At 38.4% G+C, this 23,571-nt stretch overlaps 1 protein-coding gene and 1 long non-coding RNA gene across 2 annotated transcripts in view; one reads left to right on the top strand and one right to left on the bottom strand.

The window, feature by feature from the left end:
* Positions 1–23,571, bottom strand: part of LOC124292369 (N-acetylglucosamine-1-phosphodiester alpha-N-acetylglucosaminidase-like) — a 59,452-nt gene that overhangs the window by 27,054 nt on the left and 8,827 nt on the right.
* Positions 1,531–20,384, top strand: LOC124292371. The gene is made up of 4 exons (XR_006902436.1): positions 1,531–1,541; positions 8,508–8,512; positions 13,782–13,786; positions 20,278–20,384. It is a non-coding gene; the product is annotated as an uncharacterized LOC124292371 (long non-coding RNA).

The raw sequence follows: 23,571 nt of genomic DNA, 5'->3' as shown, positions 1-23,571 counted from the left end.
TAGCACAAGCGTTTAAGCGAATATACAAGCGTAGTCGGCTTACATGGCCTGATTTATTGCAAGTCGATCCAGGCCGGGAATTCATGGGATCCGTGTCGAAACTGCTAACCAAGAATAACGTAGAAGTTAGACGGGGTGAGGTGGGAGCCCATCGAAGTCAAGCTATAGTAGAGAGATTCAATCGCTCCATAGCCGAACGTTTGTTTTCACACCAATATTCTCGTGATTTAGCGGATCCTAATAACAGAAACACTGAATGGGTAGAACGACTTCCACGGGTGGTTGACTTCATGAATCATGAAATAACAAGACTACTTGATAAGAGACCAGTCGAAGCAATCCGTATGAAATCCGTTGTATCAGAGGCAGCAGCACCCCATCGTAAAAAGGAAAAAAAAAATCCAGATCGCGTGCTTGTTAGATATTTATATCAACCAGGTGAATACGAGGGAGACACCCGTAAACGTGCTACAGATCCTATATGGTCTATGAAAACATACAATATCAATCGAGTGGATATCAAAGACAGGGAACCTAACCTATACTTCTTGAAAGACGGACGACGTAGAGGATTCGTACGTGAGGAATTACAAATCATACCACAGTGATAAAAAAAATATATACATATACCATTATCTTTAACAAACGTTTAACTTCGCAGATGTAGTCTTTTTTCTTATCATAAATAAGTTTAAATGGTAATTTATCAGCGCCGTGGGCTTTACATAATCGGTAATGACCTTTAACTCCTATACCACACACCGAACACATATAATTAGTATAACCTTTACGGTGAAAACAACAATAACCCTCAATGCGGCTTTTATTACCACAAATTTCAGTTTTCCCCATAATAACCCATTGACAAAGATATGGTGCGTATCTCATTTTTGATATAATAATTTGTGTAATTAGTCTAATTGTTTCACAATTAACACTGTCGATGCTAAACCCAGTGCCACGAATACCAACTCACGATCTTTTTGTCCATCGGAAGGAGTGTAATACTGAGAAATCGTTGGTGTATTTCCTAATGGTTCTAGTTGTTTACCTGTTAGCACGTAGTATTCTTTCATAGCTTCGTCGACGTCCTTGAAAGTTCTAACAGAATGATTTTAACGTTGTAGTTGATTATTGAGAAAATCTAGTCTCTTCATGCGTCTCTTAGCGTATTCAGCCTGCGTGGTCTGCAGTTTTTCTACAGCTATATCGTGTCATTTTCTCTCCGCTTCTACCTCAACCACGTTTGACTCTCGTAATTTAGAAAATAGATAATTACTCCCGGAAAATGCTAGGGCATTCACAAGAGCTCCGACAACCATCATTGCTATCGTGGCCATATTATATATATTACTTTAAAATATTTTCAGGTATAATACCTTGTTTTATCAGAACGTCCTTGGTGGCCATCGCCATACCAATATTCATAGTAAGCATAGCAATATCCTGCAGGTCGAAGTTGAGTTTTATAGTCGGTTGTTTTATAATCATTTTAGTCAACCGAGCGTGATTCCTACTGCTAATCCGGAAACCACAAAGGCGTGGTATGCATCATTAACGAATGTTTTTCCCTCAGACATAATATATATTAATAGAAATATAATTTTAATTATAACATAATATGAGGGTTGATCTCCTCTGGGGGTGTTGGTGATGGCTGTGGTTGTGTTTGTTTTGGTTTAAATAACATAAATAATGAAACAACAGCAGTGGCTACTACACCACCTACGGTAAACCACAATGTGTAATTATTTTTATGGTGCCTGGTTAAGGCGTTTTTTCTACCAGCTTCAACTCTTTTTTTTCTCTTCTTCTTTGTGACATGTATCATGGAATAATAATTCATACAAAATTCATTATTCATTATTACCACTACAAACAATATATTAGGATTCAGATATTAGGAAAATATCAATATAGAATATTAGTAATAGCTTAGAGAAAGACTGCAGTCAAAAGTTGTAAAACTCATCTCACAGACATACTATTGAAAAAGGTATAAATTACGGCTACACAATTTCACAGATATTCAAGATAAAATCCTAGCCTAAGGTATTGAGGACTCAAGCTGTTAGCAACCCTTTCAGTAATTCAGAGTTATGACCAGACGATTAAATGAACTTCTTTCATAAAGTAAACATGTCATCATCTATATTACAAGACTTTAAAGGTCACATGCAACCAAAAAATCAAACATAATTAAAACACAATTATCACTTCTTCATGACATATAATATGCATTGCTGATTATGAAAAAAACAAATAAACAAAATTATAAGCGTATAATCGCAAATCAAAAGTGCAATATTTTGTACTTGGGTTTACCTCCCTCGAAACGAAGCAGCCGGGATACCGAACCCAGTCAGAGCGGGTGGGTGCGCACTCAAGTGTAACGGCTGGTTCATTAGCAGATGCCGCCTTCACGGGTCATTGTGTGTGTATATATAGAAAGTTGGGTTTTGTAAATACATGCTCATTTTTTGTGTATAACATTTTGCAATCAACAGACATCATAACATGTCATGTGTTCAAGTATCACACCTGCCTGTCTGTGTAATTACATAATGTGACAGAGACCGAACTCGGGCCATAAATCAATGCGTTTTGTTTATGGTGTATAGCCTGATTGGTGTTAAGTTCAAATTGCATGTGGTCAGTGATCGCAGTTGTGTATTGAATATTGTCATTAGCAGACAGGCAGGCAGACACACTGGTGTCAATAAAACAAGACATTGAGTTTTGTCTGTGACAGCGACATATCTATATCACAGTTAGAAATTGTGTCAACGCTAAATAATGACATTGCTTTTAAGTAACCAACTGAGAAAGTGACTCGGTAAGAAGAACGTGTGGTGAAATAGACAAATGAAATTATATAAACAGTTTATTTAAACCTATTTCACTGCGCACGTGCTATGAGCGCAGCCAGCTGTTGAAACCCGTATTCCCCAGAAAAGACTGGGGAAAATTAGTGAAATGTTTGAACTCTGATTTCGCGCGGTTTTTTTCATCGCGTTATTTTTCAACTTTATAAGTTGAATTTGCATTTTTGACGCTTTTTTTCGGTAAGTCCATACCGAAAGGTATCAGAATCTGCAAAGTTGTGTTTTTCGTTGCAGGTGACCTTTAAGCAAACACCAATTAAGGGTTATAAAGACATGGCCCACAGTAAATGCATCTATTGTAAACCAAGCACCTATAATTGACACATCAGATTAGGCTCGTTAAGATCTAGCCCAGGGTAAGCATCCAGTAAAAGTGCCATCGAGATTAGTGCCTGTTAAAATAGGATTAACAGGATTAAGAGTAATTGCCCTGTCTGGTCATTGAAGGACACACCCCATTTTGTATATTCTGTATTTGATAGGCTAATGTAGGTTACTCCCATTTTTGTATCAGTGAACCAATCGTAATCTCTTTATTGTTTTAATTGTAGATAAAAAGTCTCTAACTGCATTTGTCCAGCAGTAGGGTTTAGACTCCAAACACAGGTCAGCTCTAGCCCTCAGCCCAGAGGGTTGTACCGACTCTCTGTGGCCACCCCATGTTACTCCGTTCTTGTAAAAAAAGTGTGATTAGCTTCTTGTGACTTTGGACACTTTTGCTGAGTTAATTCCCCCAAGCAGACCAGCACGCCAGTTAGATAAGGTGTTTCACCGGAACAATCACTTGGACCCAAGACCCCTATCATAATACATGCGTCACTGGCTCCGTCTTCGGTGTTTCCTCCTCTGGAATCTTGGTTATTTCTTCCTGGGTAGTATCCATCTTGTATATTATTATTAATTTTTTTTCCTCTTTAAATTGACAATGCTTTGCTGTGATAATCGCCGCCATCACCGGGGCTAAAAACATCCCGTATTTGTGGTACAGCACGCAGCTGATAGAGCTCAAGGCGTGTTCAATAAACGTGTCTTTCTCTAGGTCCTCCCACAAATAGAGTCGACCATTCGGTGGGATGGGTAAAAATAATGACGCTATACCTGTGTAAATCTGGGTAATAGTAGAACCTATAACTTTTGTCATCTCAGCCCCGAGTTTTGACTCAAACCTGGTGTATAATTTATTTATTTCCTCATCTGACATTTTCTGAATTTTATCAGTAGTTATATTATCTCCTAAATATTGTTTTGCCTTACCACCCGCAAGTAGTGTTACCAGTCTGTCTCGCTGCTTGTCGTCCTTTTGTTCATCTGAAACTAATATCTGTTCTAGTAATTCATCACAATCCATTTTATAATATAGTAATCTAGTTTTAATTTTTTTTAAATAATAACCAACCCACACTAAATAGAGATAAAGGTTAGGTTACACACGACTATAACTTCAAAAACCGACATTTATACCAAAACTTACTAAAATTACTAAAACATTACTAAAATTTACTAAAATTACTAAAACATTACTAAAATTTACTAAAATTACTAAAACATTACTAAAATTTACTAAAACATTACTAAAATTTACTAAACTATTACTTGGTAATCCACTGGTTGGTCGGTTTTCAACACGAGCTTAGCATGTTTAGTTTTGGCGAGCTGTTTCTTAACCTGTTCCCAGTCTACTTTACTCATCACATCGTTCTCTCTCAAGCATTCCTCGAACGAATCCCTGTCCTTGCAGTGAAATAGAGCTACCCATCGTGTCTGTTCACGTAAATCCTTTAACACAGAGTTGAATTTTTGTGTCAGCACCCAGACGCTATGTTCTGCATGTCAACCTGAAAAGGCTAGGTAGGACAGCATATCTCTCTTTTTCGTTATTTCTCTATTAGCGCTGCAGTCATCCAGGATGAATAGCGTCGGCTTCCCTTTAAACTTCCCTTTTAAATTTGTTGTGATAAACTTTCAAATAGTCCTGCAGGTGTGTTCCCAGATCGATTTTATATACATCGGGATCCGTCATCACCCAAGATCTATCCGTGTAAGTCTTGTTCATATTTATAGTAGGACATAAGATAATGATATTGTCAAATACGTCTTTATAGTACCCCTCCAACAAATCCAGTACGAAAACTGTCTTACCACAACCCGTCTGCCCACATATTATGGCGCCGTGCGGATCTCGTGGTAAATTAATAGATTGCTTGCACAAATCTCCCATTCTCTATATTAAGTTGCGCGTCCATAATTACATATAAAAATAAATTTAATTTACCAGTTGGTTGAGCCTTCTTCATTATTTGAATGGTTATACCCTCGCTTCCGTTGTCGATCGCGACGACCACTACCGTGAAGTGTGTCGTCATCTGTCGATCTCATATCCAACCATAACGCGTACTTTGTGGTTAGGTAATCCCCGATATGCACGGAGGATAGATCCAGGTCATTTACTACGTTGTTTACTATTGAGTTTCGTTTGATAGCCGGTAGCTTCATTATTTCATCCCACTGCTGATATGCCTTCATTCCATGGCTAAATAGCTGATTAGCCACTCCCTCTATGGTCACTTCCACTTTGGTGATCCCTGGGTTGAAAAACTTCTCGCTGTCTCTTTCGAATGGATCGTATTCCTCCACGGGTATGAGTAATATACCTTTCATCGATCGCGCCGGAACGTTCATGTTGATATTCCATACCGTTTCACTCTTGTCACGTAATATCATTCTATGTCGCAGTATCCTATCGTACAAGATGGTCATTTTCCCAGAGTACTGATTTCGAATCTGCCGGGTGAGATCAGGATTAGTCACCATGTCGAACTCCAACGAGATGTTATCGATCTCGTAACTACCCTCTTCACCGTTCGGTGTATACATGACTTTGCTGTAATCATTGAACCTGAGTTCATATTCCAACCTGTCACCTAATGCAGCTTGGTAAAATGGTGCGTGCCCCGTTAGCAACTCAAAGTCTAGCGGGATACAGAACCTGTTTCCATACGCTCCGGCGATGGCTTTTTCACTTTTCGATAGTTTGGCTGTCTCTTTTTGTGTGAAGGCATAACCTATACGTAACCTAGTCGATTTACTGATTCCCTGGTACACGTCGTTGGCGCGTTCTCCCTCACTTTTCCATATACATCGCTGTCGTCTATGCTAAGCACCTCGTTACCACTAATTTTTATGGAGGTCTTCTTGACTATAGCACGGCCCACATTATTCACTAGCTCACGTTTGTCGTCTGATTTCAACGTGATGTTAAATGCCAATCGTACCGTACCTGGTACTATGACGTCGTTCTCCCCCAAGTTGGGGAATCTAACCAACAGTACTTGGTTCTGGTCTATCTTGCTGGGGTTGTTTGTAATAGTCACCGACTGACGCACGGCTTTGACGCCTAGTGGTTCTCTTAATCTTCGAAAAGGATTTAGTTTTCTACCATATGACATTGTTATATATTTATATTAATATAATATAATTTCAAAAATATGGACGATATTCCGATGGATGATTTTGGATATATGGCCTCTGCTGATGTTGATTACGATGAAGACATTTCGTTTACTAACTCATCATTGAGCAGCCAACTACTTAAAAACAACAGTAGACGATTATTACGATGGATTAAAAAACGATAGAAACTACGTCGAGCCTCAGTACAAAGACTATTCGAAGTTTACTATAGATGATAAGGGCATTCTACGTCTTAAGGATAAACCAGAGGTTGATATCATGAACACGCGCACTAGAAAACCACTTGCCTTGTCAACGCTAACCAGTTGCCATGGTACCGAATTTATCCGTAATAAACTAAACATGCAGGATTATGGTGGTGCAAAACCTAAGATTCCTCGAAGGTAGTTCACGATCTGCAAGCTACCAGGTCGAACTCAGTAGTGGTGGTGACATGACACTGGCGTGCTACAGAAGCGTCAGACAGCATCGAAAAACTGTTGGGCATGGACTGGGACAAACCATTACCTGGTTTTAAATTTCCAATGAGGGAACTGTACGGCTTAGATGAAGCCTTGAAACATGTACGTGGAGAACTCGTGAACAACATGGGTAAACTGAACGAACTCGACGAGCACATCACAAGTGAAAAAACCAAACTCACCGAAACTAAAGACGATGATATTAAGCGTCGTATCACAGAACGACTACGTAATTTACAAGATGAGAGACAGACCCGATTGGAATCCGCTTCCTCTAATCGAGAACAGCTTCGATCTCAGATCAGTCGTGTGCGGGAAACCATCGATCGAGTACTGAACGAGGATACCACGTTGGTTGAAAGGATCAGAATATTGTTCCGAGAGCAAGGCATCACCATTGCCAGCGTTCTTACAGCATTTGGCTTCATCATCGTATCGCTGACGGGTGGTGGAGGAACACCAACACCACCAAAACCACCGAATGGTGGTGACGTCAGAGACTGGATAAAAAAACATCTGAAATCACTAGGGGAAGCCCTGGCTAAACTCGCCAGTAAAGCCGCCGAAGCCCTGCCAGGTATCCTGGGTAGCATCATCTCGTGGTTGTTTAGCACTCTCTCGAAAACAGTCACGTGGCTCAGTCAAAACCTGTGGGCGTTCATCGTCGCCGTTGCCGGGTTGGTGTACGTGACCGCTAAGGAATTTTTAACCAGATGAAACCCAGGCCAACCGCGATCCCGCCAACCACCAGCGCTGTTTTATGGTCAATGTGCTGCTGATTAGACACCTGCACGTGTGGTGGTTGGGGTTGTGGTGGTGTGGACTGAACCCTAGACTCTGGGGTGATGCCACTATACCCGTTTCACCAGTATGCGTGGGTTGTGGTACATGGGAGACGTTGACGGCGGCGTTAACACCCAATTTTTGGTCGGATGTGGCGATGATTATTTCATTGTTGTAGCCTGTTATTTTATTGATTCTCAGGTGTATATCACTCGGAGCCATGTACAATCAACACCGAACACGTGAGTCGACTTTTGACCTGGCGTATTACAGCGTATCCTGATATCGTTTTATAGCACTAGGTAAATCTACTGGTGATGCGATAGCGTCCTCAATATTAATACGAACTGTTTTGAGAATCGTAAGCCGTTCCCTTACCTATAATATTAGAACGCGTCTGTGATTGAGACCCCAGAATAGCCCACACGTATGCGTTCGAATCGAATCGTTCAATCTGATAACACCAGCACGCGGTAAAACCCTTCGGCGTGTCCAGCATAAATATTTTCCAGTCATCCGGACCCTGCTCGAACCTCCATACTCGGTAATCCTTGCTGTCATCGAAAGACATGAGATCATCTCTCCACTCGTTACTCGTGGACGTAAGCATTCGCATATGTTTTACCACCCCATTCTTTTAGCTTATTGCTGGCTTCCACGAGGGGCATGTTGTGAACGATAGGGATACCCAACCCATGGTTCGGGCCCGTCAAACGCCAATCCGTCTTTGGGTCTAGTTCGAATTCATTACAAATCCGTTCATACGCACGTCGGTTAACATACGGATTGTTTACTGCATCCCATGCCTTGTCCTGTGGGACCGGGGAGCTGATTTCTTTGAGGATATGCCTTACCTGGTAATACACGTGAAAAGTGAATATGGATTTACTTAGCTCATTACGCCTAGTGTCTGTCAATGTCAAACCACATCCAGTTGTCGCACACCACACGGCAAAATTGAATTGATTCTGCCAGAACTGCATAGGGTTGTGAAACCAATCGTGAACCGTTTTAACATTAGTGACCGAAAACCTATAATTTTTAAACACGGCTATAAACTGGGTTTTGAAGTACGAACCAGCCGTGTCAATCACTATTTTCATGTGTGTGAAGTCATAAGCCTTTATGTTGTCGTTTTTGGGGTAACGTACTTCGGGTTTATACATATTATTATATAATATATAAATATATATAAATATGTACATTACGCTCCCGGGTGTAACGAGCGGTGAGGCCGTTCAACTTGATAACACGCTATTGATAACACGTCTGGTCAACTCGAAATAGCACTATGTGATATAACCTACTACCCGCGATGGACAAACATCAACAGCAATAATAATAATGTGTTCTTTGGTGGATTCCTACGTAAAATAACAGATGGATACTACAGCGTGTGTTCTCTAAATGATGAAGTTTTCAAACCCTTAGGAGTTGAAATCAAAATAAATGACTCAAACGGAACAGTGGTGTTTATGAACAACAGTGCAAACAAATTGAGACTCGGTCGACAGTTGGCGAAGATACTAGGGCTGCCACCAGAAGAAATAAACCCTAAGATTACCGTCACTGGTACGAAGTTACCAGAGCTAGTTCCATACCGCCAGCTATGCGTTCATCTCGATCAGCTTAGCACAACAGATAATGTACAAAGTGAACATCCTTCCACGTTGTTGAGGGCTGTCCCGGTTAAAACAGAAAAATACAATGACGGACGCACCGAGTCGTTTTCATCGCTACAGTATAAAAAATTGATAAATGGTAATATTTCTGAATTAAAAATATCAATTTTAGATACAAAAAATAATCATATATAATAATATGATAATAATATAAATATAGGATACCTCAGCGTAACACTACATATACAATAATGGCTAGCAATCAAGGCCCAGGAATGCAAGTAAAAAGATGCAGTAATGTAGGATTATCAGACCTAGGTGATACTAGGGGGTTTGATGACTCAGGAATAGATGGTAAAATATGAGCTTTTAAGCTTTTAAACAGCATTTACAAACGAGTTGAAGTTCCCGTCGTCGGTGGATCTGGTAGTACTTTTAACCTAGACACATCAAGATCTGCCAGCAACACTCGATACGATATAGTTCGCAACAACGAGGATGAATGGAGAATATACCCATCGTTCGGTGGTAAATTGTTCGATTTAGAAGACTTTGACACAACGAACGTTGATCAAAACAAACCGTACTATATAATGCTCACTAACGACAACAAGTGGATGATGTTAACATCTCGAATCAACTGGTTTCTCAACATCACACTAAGTTCCCCATACGTATTCACAGAAAACAAAGACCACTTACTGAACAAAGTCGTTAACAACGGAACCCTAATTGTGGCTTACGTCCCATCAGAGAGACACAGTGTAATCATCAGCCCACTCTCGGCTATGTTAGCCCACATGCTATCGGTTAAACCAGGTGAGAAAAACTCGGTATTGAAGTTGGTGTCTGAATTTGACGGCGTGATCAACATCTTGCAAAATCTATCGGAGAATTCCACGCTGCTCATCCAAGTCTACCTAGGTCAATCAACGCAGAGTGAGATTGAGATCGTGAAGGGAATCAAACTCCAGTGGGCTAAAAAACACCAGTATCGCGTTTGCTCTATTTACGTCCGGGTGGGAGATGATTCACACACCAGTCTGCAGGGTGTCACCGTTAACGTGGAAGACACTATATCTATAGCAGGTATTTTTCTATCCGAGAACATTCATTTTATGGAATTGAAGTTAACGCCTGACAAATTATCAGAAAAACAATTGGAAACTATTTTATAACAGTTATATAAACAATGGTAAGTCATCACCCCAATGTAACACTCGGTGATCTAGGAGACATAAAGCTGTTCAATTTACCTGGTCAGGAAGACACCCCGTACCTACTATACTATAAAGACGGCGATATCTGAACGCAATGCCACTAGCAGATTTTTCAGAGCTTGAATGGTTAATTAAAATAACACTAACCTCACCTTACATCTTTTTTAATCAAAATGATTTCATTTCCAAAATTACAAACGGGATTCCTCTCACGTCCTTTAATCCCTTCAAAGAAAATACTGTTCAAGTATTACGAATACCAGGGCACACTGGTAACATGTTAGCTCCAGTCGGCTTGAATGCCAGTTTATTCATTCACAGCATTTACGATTACCAAAGTGATTTTTTTTCCAATTCAAATTATGGTATGAAATCACACATCACGCTAGTTATAGACGTATATCTCGCAGAGATATCCAGTCCAAGAATACTTTTAGACGGCCTGAGAATAATTTGGTTTAAAAGACACGAGAATAAACGTTGCCGAATCATAATAAGACAAGGTTATAAACCATTAATAAGCCTAGATGGGGTTAGTATTTTAGACGAAAACACACATATAAATGTCTCACCCATTTACCTGTACAATAATCTAAACCTTATAAGCCTCAAATATATTAATCAAAAATTAAATGACATATAATTAAAAAATAATTTATAAAATATATTATAAACACATAAAATGGGGCTATACCCAGCCATAGATGAAGAAGGAAATATAAAGGGAAGTGTAGAAGGGTTTCGGCTTAAACAGATATGTGAAATAAAACAATCAGCTAGAACAAGACCGTGATATTCGGGCATCGCTACACAAAAAATACAATAGAGCTTTAAACTACATGGATGGGGCTGATACCACTCTTATGACAACTAGCATGGGATTAGGAGCAGTAGGAGTTGGATTGTTGACCACCATCGTAGCCGCACCAGTGGTGTTAGGCCTTGAAATAACAGCTGTAGTGACAGGAATAGCTGGGTCAGTGTTTAAATTTGTATCTCAAGAAATTGAAACGTAAAAGCTAAGAAACACGATGAAATTAGAATTCTTGCTGAAGCAAAGTTAAACACGATAGAAGACCATATTTCCACTGCACTAAATGATAATAAAATCTCAGAGGAAGAGTTTCGTTTGATCCTATGTGAAATCGAAAAATATAAAAAAATGAAAGAAGAGATTCGATCAAAGTTTCATTAAAAAAGTTCTGCTATCGGCGAGAACGAGAATTGTTTTTACATAAACCAAGGGATACAACAAGCCCAACAAGCATTTATTACGAAAACGAAAGACATCATAGAAGATACACGTTAAATTGTTTTGCTGAGGTCAATATTTTAAATTGATGTGATCTTATGGGTTTACAAATTGAGGAATAGATACTTACTGATTGCTTGCCTTATATAGGATGACCTCATACACCATAGTCTTACTCTAAAGAGTAAGACTATGGTTACTTTTTATCTCCCTTTAAAGTAGTTATAGTCTTACTCGAAAGATAAAAATTATTTGTGTTATGGGTTTATGATCCCGTACCACATAGTCTTTCGAGTAAGACTGTGGTTACTTTTTACAAGGGAGATAAAAAGTATTTGTGTTATGGGTTTATGGTCCCGTACCACATAGTCTTTCGAGTAAGACTATGGATACTTTTTACAAGGGAGATAAAAAGTATTTGTGTTATGGGTTTATGGTCCCGTACCACATAGTCTTTCGAGTAAGACTATGGATACTTTTTACAAGGGAGATAAAAAGTATTTGTGTTATTAGTTTATGGTACCGTACCACATAGTCTTTCGAGTAAGACTATGGTTACTTTTTACAAGGGAGATAAAAAGTATTTGTGTTATGGGTTTATGGTCCCGTACCACATAGTCTTTCGAGTAAGACTATGGTTACTTTTTATCTCCCTTTAAAGTAGTTATAGTCTTACTCGAAAGATAAAAAGTATTTGTGTTATGGGTTTATGGTCCCGTACCACATAGTCTTTCGAGTAAGACTGTGGTTACTTTTTACAGGGGAGATGAAAAGTAGTTGTGTTATGGATTTATAAATTAATATGAGTTAGGAATAGATACTTATTGATTCCTTGCCTTATATAGGCTGGTCCCGTACCCCCATTGTTTATACTACTCGGGTTCGATCCCCGACCGCGTCATAACAAAAGACGTTAAAATATGGTACTTGTTGGTCCCTGCCTGGCGCTCGGCATTAATGGGTACAACAAGGACTGGTCGGCTCGGAGTCAGTATACTGTGTCTGAGTGGGGTACTTATGCTTCACTGCTTGACATGGTATCTCAGTGAGCTAGCACTATAATACCAGCTTAAGTCTGGGCTAGTACAAACAGCCGCACATACACACATGCATACACATGTGATGCACGCCGTCATATTAGCGAAATATTCTCAAGCACGATGTTAAACCCAATTTCACCTCACCTTGAATAGGTGCTTAAACTGGGTATAGGTATTTCTGTAATCATTATCTTCTATCAAAACATTTCTGTCCTTTATTTGTGACATAATTGAAATGTAATCATTTCAGAAATCTGCTGCAAATATCCACCATTCTCCATGCAATCATTTTGTACACCATGCACCATAAACCCTCACAGATACCAACAAATATTTCTGTAATTTCCACTCAGTTTGTAATTTGTATTTTGAAAATGTTGTATTATGATATTTTGGTATTTTGATTTACAATTTAACTGTGTTTATCTTCAGATTTCTTGAACATTGTTTCACACCTCTTTGTTGTATACCTGCTATATATCTCAAAACTGTTAATGTGTCAGTGCTAACTTCAAGATAAAGGCACAAATTTCTGAAGTAAAGTTGGGAAATTGTTAATTTGTGAAGTTTGAAATTGAGGTATTGATAGATTCAAAATATTGCGGTTCGAGATAGCAAATTGCCAAATGGAAATCAAGGACAGGTAATCTGAGATTGCAAGAACCATAAAATCATTAAATAAATTAAAATCAACAATAACATTCATAAAAGTTGTCCAACGTACATATAAAATTACTATTTCCATACTTTTGTGCGATCATGCAATGTAAGTCAAGTCACTGACAAGTTACATTTCGGCTTTCACCGCCTCCGTCTTGACGCCCGCACACGATGCTTAATGTGAAAATATATGCATGAAGCATTTTTGTCATAGGCCATAACCTAGCACGATATGTCCAATACGCTCCATAATTTACGTGATAGGTAGCGATGTCTTTCTTAATATGTTCAGAATAGCATTATTTTACCCAAAAACTTTCGTCTTAATCTAAAAGTTTTGGCTTCACGAAGAAGGTATCCATTTCCATAATATGATTGGCTGCTTAGGTCACGTGTCTGATTTTGACCAATCACGACCCTTATAAGCAGAGTGTACTGAAAAAGCGCCGTTAGAAACCAATCTTTATCCAATAAAATCGCTTCTTACAAATGTGAAAATACTCTTGGCAAGAGTACAGTGATATTGTTGATGTTCAGAGCTTTCAACAATACCCGCCATCAAACGATTCGCCTCTATGTAAGTGACACGTGCCACTCACTAATTAACAAGAAACTGATTGACACTTCTCGCTTCTGAATAATCTCGGAAGTCAATACCCGCCGAATCAACAAAATGTAAACACTTGCTTGTTTATACAGTCAAACTGCCCACTACATGTATTAATTACTCTGGGTAAGTGTTGCATTACCACTCACTGATTAACAAGATACTGATTAACACTTCCGTTTCTGAATAATCTCGAGTCACAGCGAATTGTGTTGTTACATCATTTGGACCCAATTGCATCAAAGGGTTACGCCGTCTTTCATGTGCCGGTTTTTACAGATTCGTTTTCATAACAACTTGTTCGTTGGGACTGAAAAACAATGCCGATATCCTGAATAGACAGATGCCGATGTTTACAGAAGTTTCTAAATGATAATAACGTGCATTTCTGCCGGGACCGAAACTTTGTGCCGATGTAGACAGAGTGCCGGTGTTAAGAGAGGCCGGTATTGACAGAGTCCACTGTAAAGCTATAGTTTGTCATGCAAATATTTATTTTCAACATCTGTTACCAAAACAAGAGGATGCAGATGCATTTAAATCTATTTGAGTATCACATCCACTGGGGTAATCAGTATGAACTGTTTATTTAGACAAATCTCTGATATTTACTACACATTTTGAATTTGGAAAGAAATAGATCACTAAACAAACATAAACAATGACTCATTATATAGCACTGACTGACGGACACATCTTATGAAGGATGGAAAATTATTGGTAAATATTATATTTCAAAATATGATGACAATGTAACACATGTTATATTTGAGATGTGAGCTGGAGATTAGGTGCCTGACTCTGAGGGTGTGGTTTCAAATCCCAGATAGGACTCAGCCCAACAAAAGTACTAGAATCTGTACTTTACTAAGAAAGTGTAATCCCCAATGTTATGTGTTACATTTGACCACTTTCTAAATGACATTGTGAATTCACATGATGACAAGTATCTGTGCTGTAACCAAGTAACTGCTTGGATGATAGATGCATGAACAAAATATAATTTCAAGATTTTTAAAAAGTAAAGTCAGATGTATGAGGAACTGTTGATCACAACTTAACATTTATAACCATGTGTTACATTCAGCACATTATTTCTTCAATTATGTATGTATAGTCATGTGTGTATAATAATTATAAATCCGCGATACAACCGAAGGATGTAGTTGTATCACTGATTTATATTTCATCGATGTTATTGAGACTTATCAAGCCTTGTGTTCTAGCATGGAGGTGAGGTGAAATTGGGTTTAACGTCGTGCTTGAGAATATTTCGCTCACATGACGATGTGCATGCGTGTGTATGTGTATGTGCGGCTGCTTGTACTAGCCCAGACTTAAGCTGGTTTTATAGTGCTAGCTCACTGAGATACCATGAAATAGAAGGTTTGTTGCTTCCATTTTTCATCAGATACGTGAACTCGTCATCTGCAACTGAAGGGACCCTGTACATCGCAGTAGTTCTAAACCAATTGTTCTTTTAAGCACTGATGACAGCAGTATCACAAATGTGTGTGAAACTAAGCGAGATAAACTTCACTCGAACTGTAGGCCGAAGTTTGCTTTTGTAGCATCAGATACGTTTTTGTCAGATACGTGTAATAGCATGTGAACATTCAGAGTTTGTGTTCCAGTGCAAACTTATCTCAGTTTAATATAATTATAACACTGATACAAGAGCACGCTACTTCCGCCCATTGTTTTTGGCCGAGACAGATCTCAATTTGACGAAGATCGCTGAGGATTTGTTAGCCGACACTGGTAAGTGAAGTTCGAAATCATATACATTATTCAACAGTTGTAGTTAATTTATAGCTTTGTATGAATTGTATTGAATAAATGTGCATCTATGGACCCACATATATCAGAAATACAAAACCTTCGACAAACTCGCTGCATTCACCGAGTTATGTACTTAATGTATCTAATTTGGTGTTAACGCATTTGATATGATTAAACGATCAGTTTAAAGAATTGATGTGCATTGAATCACACAAGCAATAGGTATGATGCATGTTTTAGTGATACCTACAGAATTAATTTATGGTCTGGTTTCTAGCTGTAACATATAGACTGATAATGTATTTAACATATCTGATAAAATTGATTAACGTATTTAACGAAAATGTTATATTCTGACATGGATTAAACAAATCTCAATAGACAATTATTCAATGACGCACAGTACGTTTGCAATTTTCCATTTACCAATAAACCCCCTGGCTAAAAAGAAACAGAAACAGGTTAGAGAGAATAATAGATTATACAGTCAGCGGTATAGGGACAGACAAAACCAGAAAATGAAGGGAAAACAAAACAAGACACTAGAAGTTGTTGAATCAAAGATATCCCAGTATTATCATTTGGTCTTTTGTTCATGTTGCATTGAAATTGTAAATGTTTGAAATGATATCTGCAAGCATCAGATACGTTCACTAAATCTGATCAGATACGTTAACTGTGTGAATCCCAATGGTTTTGTTGTGGTTTTTAAATACATACATACATACATACAAATACTTATATAGCGCCAATATCCGTAATCCGCTCAAAGGTGCTCTGGCTCTAAGATGGTCAAGATATCACATATAGTTCAAATGCTTCACCAAAGAGACATGTCTTCAGATTTGATTTAAAAACAGCTAAATCTGGTTGTGTTCTGAGGTGAGATGGAAGATTGTTCCAGAGATGAGGCCCAGCCATCTCAAGTGACCTGTCACCATATGTTTTTGTCCTAGTCACAGGAATTGTCAAAAGACACTGGTCATTTGATCGGAGAGAACGTACAGCAGTATAACGGTGGAACAGATCACAGAGGTACTGAGGAGCTAGACCATGTAAACTTTTAAAACAAGTTTTATATTTTATGCAGTAGTGGACGGAAGCCAATGAAGTGAGTGAAGAACAGGAGTAATGTGGTCCGATTTCTTTGACAGAGACCACTCTGGCTGCAGTATTCTGCACCTTCTGAAGCTTGTGTATAAGATTGTTTGGGAGGCCAGCAAGAAGCGCATTACAGTAGTCAAGACGAGATTACATATGCCTGAACAAGAGATGCTGTAGTCTTGACGCCCAGGTATCGTCGAATCATGCCGATGTTACTTAATGTGGTAGTACCTCTCTCGACAGATGTTATTGATGTGTGGCTCCATGGACAGTGAAGAATCAAAAATAACTCCCAAGTTTCGCGACCTCATGGTTTGGCTGAATCTCACACTGACCGATGCTGAATTTAGGAAGAGAGATACTGGGTTGGAGACGCTTTTAGGGTGGAAAACTATGAGTTCAGTTTTATCATCATTCAGTTTGAGGTAGTGTGACGACATCCAGATTTTGATGCAGCTAACACACTCTTCAATGGTGAGAAATGAAGACACAGCTGATGAGGAAAGTAAGGGTTTGAATGATATGTAAATTTGAGTGTCGCCAGCATATAAATGCAGTCCAAGGTTGAAGGATCTGACGATATCACCTAGAGGAGAAGTATAAATAGTGAAAAGTAGAGGTCCAAGAACCGATCCCTGAGGCACGCCATAAGCAAGATCCTTAGGACTGGAGATGTGACCATCAATGATCACCGACTGATGTCTACCTGCTATGTAGGACTCAAACCACTGAAGAGCAGTTCCTCTAATACCCATCCTGGTCTCAAGTGTATGCATCAGAATAGTATGGTCGATAGTATCGTAAACTACTCAAATCAAGTAGAACCAATACTGCAGCACCATCTTTGTCTACGGCTCTCAGTATGTCATTGTGCACTTTAACGAAAAGCGGTTTCCGTGGAGTGGAAATTCGTATGCTGATTGCATGACTTCAAACACCCATTTAAGGTCATGTGTTCCTTGAGTCTTGTTGTGACCACACGCCAATCAATTTTGAGGTGAATGGTAAATTTGTGACTGGTCGATAATTTTTTAAAAGCTCTTGATCTAAACCTTTCTTTTTCAGGAGTGGAGGACAACTCCATTTTTCAATGTATCCGCATCATACCTTCCTGGAGAGATTTATTGACAACAGAGGTCAATATAGGGGCAAAGGTATCTAGAGAGTTCTTGAGAAGCCATGTAGGTATAGGGTCAAGAATACATGACTTCGTCGGTGACTTAGAAACAAGTTTCACAATCTCTGCTTCTGTTGCTGGTTGGAAATGGGATAGGCATGGAAAAGCAGCTATTGATTGGGGCTCAATGTGTGGAAGGTCATCATGTGAAAGTGAGTCTCTGATTGTGGAAATCTTCTGAGAAAAGAAGTCTGAGAACTTGTCAACTAATTGATCAAGGGATGAATGAGATGGCAGAGTCAGGGAATTATCCTTAAATATCCTTAAATGATAGTATAGATGTGCATTTCCAGTTACAGTTGTGATTCTAAACCTGGCTGTCAACGTGAATATATAATACTAGCAAAGTGCGTGCCTGCATTGGACATCTCGTCATGGTTATGTTAATTGACTGAAAATTTGACGCATGAATATTCAGAATAAAATATGGAAAATCATTGTTGTTTTTAATATTTTCCAATAGTTCTACTTATTTTGTTATTGTCTTGTGTTGTATTAAATAATTATGAATTACGTAGCATTCGCAAGATGCAACAGGTTTTCTTTCTAGCTGGTTTAAAATATGTATCTACTTAACGTATCTGACGTTCAACAAAATGACTACTCTTTTTCACCAGTCGATATTTTTATAACCATTCTTCATTTGTGTCCACCAATTACAGATTCTGAAAGACAGTATCGTAGATTATCTCGACAAGCTTTTAAATTATTAGAATTGTTTACTTCTTCTTTTTCTATCACAAAATCTCAGAAAATGTGCATTTTGCGGAGAATGTGTGTTGTATGAACAGTATGAAGAGCAGGGTCGGAAATAACTTTAAAATTGCTAGTGTACTCCAGTACAGTGGCACATGTAAAATCACTTGCCCGGATAATTTTTCCACTATACCAGCCATTTTCTTGTTGATTTTTAAATAAACAACATTATTATCATTGGAAAGTCAACTGGACACGAGTACAGCGTGATATACAAATTTGCTTGCCCGACAGAAAAAAAACACTGGACTCGGACGTCGGGCAATAGGTTATTTCCACCTCTGAAGAGTAGCAAATTTGTAGCACTTCACTTGTATTTCTTTTACATGGTAGGGCTAGATTATATTACATATATTAAACTACATATAAAACATGCAGTGATGCACCTTAGCAGCCTATTACTGAAATATGCAACCAACTATTTATGTCTATTGCACAACCTGCATGTTAAAACAGTTCAAACTTGTGTTTTTATGAACCCTTAAATGTCCACATTACACCAATCATTTAAGACATTCAAAACATTTAAGCTATATTTACAGTCCTACATAGCATTTGACTTAAGACTATGCACTATAGAGCAGCATCGTCCACAATGGTTGACCACAGCATCCTGTTATGATGTTTATATTATCCAACTAATTAATATCATTATTTTCAGGAGGTGGGGTAGCCTAGTGTTTGAAGCGTTTGTTCGTCACGCCAAAGGCCCAGGTTCGATTCCCCACATGGATACAATGTGTGAAGCCCATTTCTGGTGTCCCCCACCTTGATATTGCTGGAATATTGCTAAAGGTGGCCTAAAACTACGGTAAACTCATCCACTCACTTATTATGCATTACATGACATCAACATTGCCACATAAGTACTGAAACATTATGTACAGCGTGTATAAAAATCATGACACAGCCCATAAAGATGTGTTTTTATATATATGTTTAGACAAATTTATGGATTTATGTTTCGAGTCCAGTTTCGTAAATCAACACTTAACAGGGACATAGTCAGCTGTTGGATTAACTCAATAAGTGACAAAAGATGATTAAAGAGGTATAGAAAAGTGTTCTGTTCAATATATAGCAGTGATTTCAGTACAAGTGTCTATGAATGCTTCAGGAAATCTTTCACAGAAGTAATGTTTTGATGTATTTGTGATGTATTGCAATCTCTAATAGTCAAAATGCATATTTTCCATTTCTACATTCAAGGTTTTCATATAAGTGATACACTGTTATCACATATCACTGTTTTTTATATATCAGTGCTCCCAAATGTTCACACAATACCTCTAGAGAGTGAGTGGGTATAGTTTTACCCCGCAAAATCATGCCGTGGGACACTAGAAATGTGCTTCACACATCGTACCATGTGGGGAATCGAACCTGGGCCTTCGACGTGACAAGCGAACGCTCTAACCCCTAGACTACCCCACTGCCCCCTGCACCTCTAGATTGAGTAATAGAGCTGTGACAATATATCCTAGTATCGATAATTGTGATACTTTATCTGACGATAAATATATCGATACGTTTTTTCGTATCGTGATATGTATCGTTGACCTTAAAATTGTTAATTTTCATTAGATATTGACGGTTATGTCAAAATTTCTTGCTATTAACATATAATTTTTTAAAGAAAATAACTAAAGAAAGCATATCGTGATATGCATCAAATCGAATCGTATCGTTTCCAAGATATCGCGATACGTATCGTATCGTGAAATTTCTGTATCGTCACACCTCTATTGAGTAAGATGCAGTGGTGTGTACTAGATGTAGACAGAAAGATCTGGAAGGTATTGCAGGGTGCTGGTTCCTAAGCATACCGCCTCATAGTGATGGGAATTGGTTGAAATCTCACAATTGATTCATTACCAACGAGCAATCATCGAGAAAAATTGGTTGGCATAATATTTCAGATTTCCTATTCAGGTTGTTAATGCACATAAGTGTAACATGGTTCTCTGTTGTTTTTTATTTTATTTAGAAAATGTGCCATTTACATTTGCAAATTTCACATTCAATGAAAAATTATGCATCTTGCTACGTCTAATATATCATAAACATAAACCTCCTGGAGTCTTCAAGAAATATTCAGTCATGACTTTCAGTAAGTGAAGTGAATTTTCTAAGAATTAAACATGTTTTCAGGCCCTGACAACTTCTAAGATATGTTCCATCGTCAAGTGTTTCAAACACTAAAACAGTACAGTGGAAGCTGTCTAAACCGGCACTCATCGGGATTAAAGAAATAATCTGGTTTAGACAGTGTGCCGGATTCTACAGATGACACAGTTACTTCCTAGAAGTGAACAAGTTTTGTCACTCTCATATACATTGTTGTATCACAATAAAACATGTCAACTCACTAGTTACATGTACAAGCATACCCATGCTGAACTATCTTTGTCGGCAACCATGTAGTTTCAATGCAGGATTAATTGGTGACAATACACATCCAGTCGAATCCTCACCATGCGCCGGATTAGACAGCGCTGATTACAGTATAAACCCATATTCGGGCGGCTCATTTCATGCCGAGATCCAGAATTGGCAGCTGCCGGATTGCAGAGCCTTTAAATGATGATAATTGCACTAGCCACGGACAGGACTGAGATTTTATGCCGGTGTTGACAACTTGCCGGATTGGACAACTGCGGGTTTGACAGCTTAATCCACTGTAGATCCAAAATCTTTCGTTTTGATTATTAGAAAATGTGATTGATTGCTTAGTCGCTTGGTCACTGCGACCAATCTTCGATTGCCTCAGAGAGTATTGTAGAAATTTCTTAAGTGTATAAGGGGATCTGGATTTTGCCATTCATTTCAAATTACATCTCAAGTTACACTGACTGATTGAGTTTGGTTTACGCTGCTTTTTTGCAATATTCAAGCAACATCACGGCGGGGAACACCAGAAATGGGCTTCACACATTGTACCCATGTGGGAATTCAAACCCGGGTCTTCGGCGTGACGAACCAACGCTTTAACCACTAGACTACCCCACCGCCCTCACAAGTTACAAAAAGGCCAACATTGTGTGTGAGAATCATATACCTTATCAGGGCTATTTTGCGAGTTGGATTACTGTTACTAAAAGGTGAATATTACCATCAGTTACATTATTGCTCAGAGGCCCAGATAAGCTGCGTATCCGGGTAAAATACGCCATAGAAAATTACCAATTACGCATTGAAAAATAATTGTTGCGTACCAATTACGCATTTAAAATGTTGGATACGCAAAAAGTTTAAAACAAATGAGGACAAAATATATTTATAAAAATCGCTTGCATAATGAAAAAGACATCGATTGCTATCAAGTTGTACTGTTAGTATAGGACAAGTGTTGTACTGTCAGTATAGGATGAGTCACGAGTGCTTTTTTATGAAATCATTTCCATTATATTTAACTTGGTTTTGATTAGATAAGGCAGAACATACCTGCTTAGTAAACTTACTCAATGACATAATACTTAGGTGAGTACTATGACTGAAATACGCACATATTTGAAAGCAGTGGGTAAAGGAAAATGAAATACCCACTCAACATTCATAATACCCACTCCAAAAAATTACAATGGGTACAGTACCCACATGAGCTAAATCTTATCTGGAGCTCTGATTGCTACAATCACTTCTCTTGTATTAAATTCCCTTTAAATTTGAACAGCCACTCTGTTTTGAACCACCATAGTGATTCCTTTCTAGTGAGTTGTATTGATTTATGACCTTGGACAATTTTGGAATAAATTTTTTAATTACAATCATATATCTTGTTGCTTGTTGGTTTTACACTTAGTCCCTTTGTGGACTGATTCCCGGTGAACTTTTAACTTAGAAATCAACATATAACAACTGGTAAGTTATAATAATAATAATTAGTACATTTGTATCACGCTAAATCCACACCGACAGCATGCATAAGACAAGATAGAATTTAGGAGTCACTTGTAAAACATAGAGAAAAGGTATGTCTTTAGGTTTGCTTTGAAACATGTGACTGTTGGGCTTGTTCTAAGGTGAGCTGGTAACTCATTCCAGTTCATCGAGGCCGCCACTTGAAATGAGCAAAAACCATAAGATTTCAACTTCCATTTTTGAATGTGAAGTAAGTTTTTGTCACTGGAGTGAAGCTGTCTGCATGGAAGATATGGTTTGAACAGTTCTTTGAGATAGGCCGGAGCAGTGCCTAGTATGCACTGGTAGACAAGGGTTAAAACTTTAAAGTTCACTCTAGCTCTTATGGGCAACCAGTGTAACTGTTTTAGAATAGGGGTCATGCCTGAGAACTTTGGTGCTTTGCTCACAATACATGCAGCAATATTTTCTATGCATTGCAGACGGTTTAAGAGCTCTTGTGGGATGTTTAAAAGCAAGCTATTACAATAGTCTATTCTATTACAATAGTCTAATATTGTAAATGACCATTAAATACCCACCCAGTTGTTTAGGGTTATCTTACCATAGGCTAACACAAAGCCTAGAAATACAGTTTTGTATTGTCAATTACACAGATCTACAATGGAACCCTTACATCTGAAGGAACCAACAAGTCTGTTAATTTCAGGCCATGTGCTGAAGAGTTAATGAATGCAGACAGCTACAGCTGAAGGAGGAGATGAGTATAGACTGTTAGAGCTGAAGAGAAGATGAGTATAGACTACAAGAGGGCATGAGTATAGATTGGTAGATCCAGGGCTCGATTCAAGAGATGTTAACCTACTTGCACCAGGTGCAACCTAAGATGA

Source organism: Haliotis rubra, unplaced genomic scaffold (genome assembly GCF_003918875.1).
Source record: "Haliotis rubra isolate DU_JTF1 unplaced genomic scaffold, ASM391887v1 Scf515, whole genome shotgun sequence".
NCBI lineage: Eukaryota > Metazoa > Mollusca > Gastropoda > Lepetellida > Haliotidae > Haliotis > Haliotis rubra.
The sequence above is the reverse complement of the archived record's forward strand: the minus strand, read 5'-3'. Positions and strand labels throughout refer to the sequence as shown.